Source organism: Magnolia sinica, chromosome 4, assembly GCF_029962835.1.
Source record: "Magnolia sinica isolate HGM2019 chromosome 4, MsV1, whole genome shotgun sequence".
Taxonomy (NCBI): Eukaryota; Viridiplantae; Streptophyta; class Magnoliopsida; order Magnoliales; family Magnoliaceae; genus Magnolia; species Magnolia sinica.
In genome coordinates, this window is record NC_080576.1 from 33,369,451 (window position 1) to 33,375,500 (window position 6,050).

The 6,050-nt window shown below is 40.5% G+C and overlaps 1 non-coding gene across 1 annotated transcript; it reads left to right on the forward strand.

The window, feature by feature from the left end:
* Positions 1 to 3,732: 3,732 nt before the first annotated feature.
* On the forward strand, positions 3,733 to 3,839 carry LOC131244750 (small nucleolar RNA R71). The gene has a single exon (XR_009170528.1). It is a non-coding gene; the product is annotated as a small nucleolar RNA R71 (small nucleolar RNA).
* Positions 3,840 to 6,050: the final 2,211 nt, after the last annotated feature.

The following is a 6,050-nucleotide window of genomic DNA, read 5'->3' on the forward strand; positions in this document are numbered from 1 at the left end:
CTGACAACGCTCACAAGCTTTGCAAAACTCATGAGTGTCCCTAAACATAGTGGGCCAGTAAAAGCCACACTGCAGAATCTTGGCCGTGGTCTTTTTAGCAGAAAAGTGACCACCACAGCTTGAGAATGACAAAAGGAGACGCTCTGATGCTCATCGTCCGGTACACATCTCCTTAGGATTTGGTCGCAATATTTAAATAAGTAAGGATTATCCCAAGAAAAGTTGCGCACCTCGGTGAAGAATTTCTTCTTATCTTGTGCATTCACTGTGTCGGTATGACACCTATAGCAAGATAATTAGCAATATCGCGAACCAAGGTGAATGGGAGACTACAGTTGTTCATCGGGGAACATGTCATTGATATGGGTCGTCTCAAGGGACTTAAAGGTATTAAGGCGAGAAAGGTGATCGGCCACTACGTTCTCTACTCCCTTTTTATCTTTAATTTCCAAATCAAATTCTTGGAGTAGAAGGATCCATCGTATCAAACGGGGCTTAGAATCATTCTTAGAAAGAAGATACTTAAGTGCCGCATGATCTGTGTAGATAATGATCTTGGATCCGATCAAGTAGGACCTAAATTTATTCAAGGTGAACACTACAGCTAAGAGTTCCTTTTCCGTAGTCGAGTAGTTCACCTGGGCAGGATTTAGAGTCCTACTCGCGTAATAAATGACGTAGGGCTTCTTATCTTTTCTCTGGCCTAGGACCGCCCCAAGAGCGTAATCAGAAGCGTCGCACATAAGTTCAAAAGGAAGGCTCCAGTCAGGTGGCTGCATGATAGGTGCAGTGGTTAATGTGCCCTTAAGCTTAGTGAAAGCTTCCTGGCATTGTTCAGTCCACTCATACGGAGCATCCTTTTGAAGAAGAGTACATAAAGGACGAGAGAGGAGACTAAAGTCCTTTATGAATCGCCTGTAAAATCCTGCGTGTCCTAAGAAGGATCGCACGTCTCTGATGTTCTTGGGTGGAGGTAGGTTAGAGATAAGATCGATTTTTGCCTTATCTACCTCGATTCCCTTGGACGAGATGATATGCCCAAGGACAATTCCCTTCTGAACCATGAAATGGCACTTCTCCCAATTAAGTACCAAGTTCTTTTCTTCACATCTTTTCAGCACACATTTAAGACTTTCCAAGCATTTGCTGAAAGATGGACCATAAACAGAGAAGTCGTCCATGAAGACCTCTAGATATTGCCCCACCATGTCAGAAAAAATACTAAGCATACATCGCTGAAATGTGGCAGGGGCATTACATAGTCCGAATGGCATCCTTCGATAGGCAAAGGTGCCGTAGGGACATGTAAATGTGGTCTTTTCCTGGTCTTCAGGGGCTATCTCTATCTGATTGTAGCCCGAATACCCGTCAAGGAAACTGTAATAGGAATGACCAGCTAACCTTTCCAGGATCTGATCAATGAATGGTAAAGGAAAGTGGTCTTTCCTCATGATGGTATTCAACTTCCTGTAGTCAATGCACATTCTCCAACCAGTAGTGACTCTAGTTGGCACGAGTTCATTATTAGCATTGGCTACGATGGTGATTCCGGACTTCTTAGGGACCACTTGAGTTGGACTCACCCATTGACTATCAGATATAGGGTATATAATACCCACATCCAATAGTTTAAGAACCTCGGCCTTAACCACTTCCTTCATGTTTGGATTTAGTCTACGTTGTGGTTGCCAAGCGGTTTTTGCATTATCTTCAAGATATATGCGGTGAGTACAAATCGAGGGATCGATTCCCTTGAGGTCCGCTATCGTCCATCCCAGGGCTCCTTTATGCTCAATGAGAGTAGCTATGAGCATACTCTCCTGTTCTTTCTCCAGGTGGGCAGAGATCACCACCGGGTATGTCTCATCTTGACCTAAATAGGCATATTTCAAATTAGAGGGCAAAGGTTTTAGGTCAAGCTTCGGCGGCTTGAGGTTAGACGGTAGAGGCACTACATCGGTTTGTGGCAATTCTTCAAATTGTGGCCTCCACCGGTTAACTTCAAGTACCGGTGCAGTATCAAGCAAGGCACATGTCTCCCTAATCATGTCATCATCAAAATCATGAGAGTGGGCCAGACACATCTCCAGATGGTCGGAGGATAAGGTCAGCGGTGTCGTATCTTCCACGAAAGAGTCAATCATGTTAATGTCGTGGAAATCGTCATCATCCTCTGAGTTACTGCCATTATTGAAAAAAATGTTTGACTCCAATGTCAAATTTCCAAAAGACATAGTCATGACACCATTCCTGCAATTGATAATTGCATTTGACGTGGCAAGGAATGGGCGACCAAGAATGACGGGAATCTGAGTGCTCATGTTATTGATGGGTTCGGTGTCCAGGATGATAAAATCTACAGGGTAGTAAAATCTATCGACCTGGACTAACACATCCTCAATTATCCCTCTTGGTACACGAACAGAGCGATCAGCAAGTTGTAGTGTGGTTAGGGTGGGTTTTAATTCACCCAAACCTAACTGTTTGTATACCGAGTAGGGAATCAGATTGACGCTCGCTCCTAAGTCAAGAAGTGCGTGATCAATTCGATGGTTCCCGATTACACATGATATGGTTGGGCTACCGGGATCCTTGAATTTCTGCGGCACGTCTTGCTTCAGGATGACACTCACTTTCTCAGTCAAGAAGATTTTCTTTTGAATAATTTTCCGTCGTTTGGTCGTGCATAAGTCTTTCAGGAATTTGGCATATGAAGGTATCTGTTTAACGACATCAAGTAGAGGAATGTTGACTTTCACTTGTTTCAACACCTCTAGGATATCCTGAGAGTTAGAGAGAGGTTTTGGTGAAACCAACCGTTGAGGGAATGAAGCAACTGGCTTCTCTAGAAGTTCCGGTTCTAATTTTTGTAGGGCATCACTAGATCCATCATTGTTGTCTTCTTCTGGTTCTTGAGGTTTTTCGGGTCTAACCAGAAGAGTTTTATCAATGATCTTCCCACTCCTAAGAGTGGTGATGGATTTAGCATGCCCCATCTGATTTGAAGAGCTGGGATCATTAATCTCGTACTGCGGTTTAGGATTGGGGAGAGGTTGTGCAGGAAGCATCCCCTTTTCTATAACTGTCATACGGGAATCTATTTTTTGCATAAAATCTGTAATTCCCCGCATTGCCTGAGCCAGCTCTTGTATGGAATTTTAAACCGGTTCCTCTTGAGGTTTCACTTGATTTGGATTTTGATTGAAGAAACCTGGAGGGGTAGCCGTTTGTCCATTCCTCCAACTAAAGTTTGGATGATTTTTCCAGCCAGGATTGTATGTATTGGAGTTAGGTCCAGTAAAAGGTCTTTGATAGTTGTTTACGGCATTGGCTTGTTCATTCAACACTCCTCGAAAGGCGGGTATTGTAGGACAGTTTTCAGTTGTGTGAATGTTGCAATCACAGATGCCGCAAACAATTTCATTGACCTTATCCTTCTTTCCTTCCATGGCCTCAACTTTCCTTATGAGCGTAGTCACTTTACACTTAAGATCATCCTCTTCTTTTAAGAGATATAATCCACCTTTCTCCTTTAATTGAGTCGGCCTAGACGTGGTGTTCGCCATTGGGTAATAGTCCCATGATTGTGTTTTTTCAGCAAGACTATCGAGGTAATCCCATACCTCGTCAACATCTTTATTGATGAACTCTCCATTACACATTATCTCGACCATTTGGCGCATGGAAGATGTCATTCCATCATAGAAAAAATTTGTAATGCGCCACGTTTCAAATCCGTGTTGTGGGCATGAACTGACCAAATCTTTGAACCTTTCCCAACATTGGAAGAATGTTTTATCTTCCTTTTGGGCAAAGTTTATGATTGCTTTTCTGAGGGTAATCGTTTTATGATGTGAGAAGAATTTTTTTATGAATTCCCTCTGCATGTCGTTCCATATGCCAATGGATCTAGGACGCAGTGAATGTAACCACGTCTTAGCTTTCTCTTTTAAGGAAAAAGGAAAGAGTTTCAGCCTAATTGTATCCTCAGATACATTAGGAAAACATAATGTAGCTATAATCTCATCGAACTCTTTCAAATGCAAATATGGACTCTCTGATTCAAGTTAACTCCTGGCTTGATGTCCATTTGTCCTGTGTTTTCCAGAAAAATCATGCATGAGGGCGTACTCACTCCCGCCGGTTGTAGATAATCTCATAAAGTACGAGGCGGGGGTGCCTGATACACCTCGTTCTCATCTTGGGTATCCTCCACCCTGGGTGGAAGTAGAGGAGGTTGGTCTTCAGCCATAACTTCAGTTAACTCAGGGGATTTCGAGCGGTGTCTAGTCCTGCGATGGATAGTCAACCCCTCAACCAATCCTCCTTCAGTCAAGAGACGTCGAGTGTCATCACGGGCCCACTTGGGCATGAAAACACTCGCAGCCCTCAATTAAAAACCTAATCCTAAGAAAGGAAAAGAAAATCTAGAAAGAAAGAGAGAGTTGGAAAGAAATTACCAAATTGGAGTCCTAAGTTAAAAACCTGCAAAATAAAACAAAAATAAGTTAGATTCTAAAAAGAGAAGAATGATCCTTTAAAAGAAAAATAGCAGTAAATTAATTTCAAAAGAAAGGAATTCTTAAAAGAAAGTGAAAATTTCTAAAATAAATTAGGAAAGATCTAAACTAAAAAGTAAATTATTAAAAGAGAACTGAAAAATAGAAAGTATGGAAGGAGCTTACCGAATTAGAAATTTCTATCTTAAAGGCCTACAAAATAGGAAGGTTAGTTTCTAAACAAAAATTCTAAAAATAAATTAGGAAACAAATTAGATTTTAAAAGAGTTAAAATTAGAAAGTTACTAAAATAAAAATAGAAAGTTAATTTCTAAAAAGGGAAAGAAATAACCTAATTTCTAAAAATAATCTATTTCCTATAGAAGGGAGGATACTATAATTAGAAAATTTCTAAAATTTAAACCTTAATTCTAAAAATAGGAAAAAGTAGAGAGATTAGGAAGGAATTACCAATTGAGAAACTTATGTCAAGATCCTATAAAACAGGAAACAAGTTAGTTTTGAACTCAAATAAAAATAAATAAAAAAATTAAGGTTAGTAAAATCCTAATCTTAAACTAATCCTAAAACCAATTAATTTCAGAGAATCGTAACCGTCAGTCCCCGGCAACGGCGCTAAAAACTTGTTCACTCCCCAAGTGTAGGGTTGTGATGTAGTAATAAACTCGGTAAGACCGAGGTCGAATCCACAGGGACTAATACCTGTACGTTATCTGAAACCAAGTAGAACTAGAACTAGATTTAAGATGTGATCTAAACCAAGTAGAATTTAAGAAATAATTGTGGAATAATTATCTAAAACTTTAAGGAATTCAGAGGAAGGAAACTAGGGATTCAGAGGATCCACTTGTAAAGATCAGGGAAATCTTATGCCTGCTTCAAGGATTATGGAATTCAAACTGAACTTACTTGCTCTAGTTTTCAAGAGATGAAAGGTATATGAATTAGAATGGATTCCATCACCACACCATGCCCAGGAGACAAAGTTAACAAAAGAATTAAACTAATTACCAACCAATCAACATGCCATGAAGGTCAGGAAGGGTATTGTCATCCTACCATGCCCATGGAACAATGATGAACAACAGGGCTTCCTGACTTCATAAACATAAAAAAGGTGAAAGAAATATTCAAAGCCATTGCAAACCCATTGTAATTTCAGTCACAACAGACCATTAAAGACTAAGAAAAATATTCTTTGAATAATCAACTTAAAACTAAGTTTAGTTCAGAAATTTTAACTTAAACGCATGAAACGGTATCTCCCATCTCACTACAGGCTTCACCTCTTAGCCCTAGCTAAGAGGTTTAGCCACACATGATTGGCCTAAACCCAAAACAAATACAAGGGAAAAGAAGAACGGAACACAAAGAGAAGGAAAGAAGAAAACCCTTAGTTTTTGCACATTCCAGCAGCCCAAGCGGCCTCCAGTCTCGCGTTCCCGTGCTCTCTCTCTCCAGCCTCGTCTAGCAGAAAGCCCAGCCGCTGCTTCCAAACCGAGCACACCCTTCCTCTTGTTTCTTCTCTTT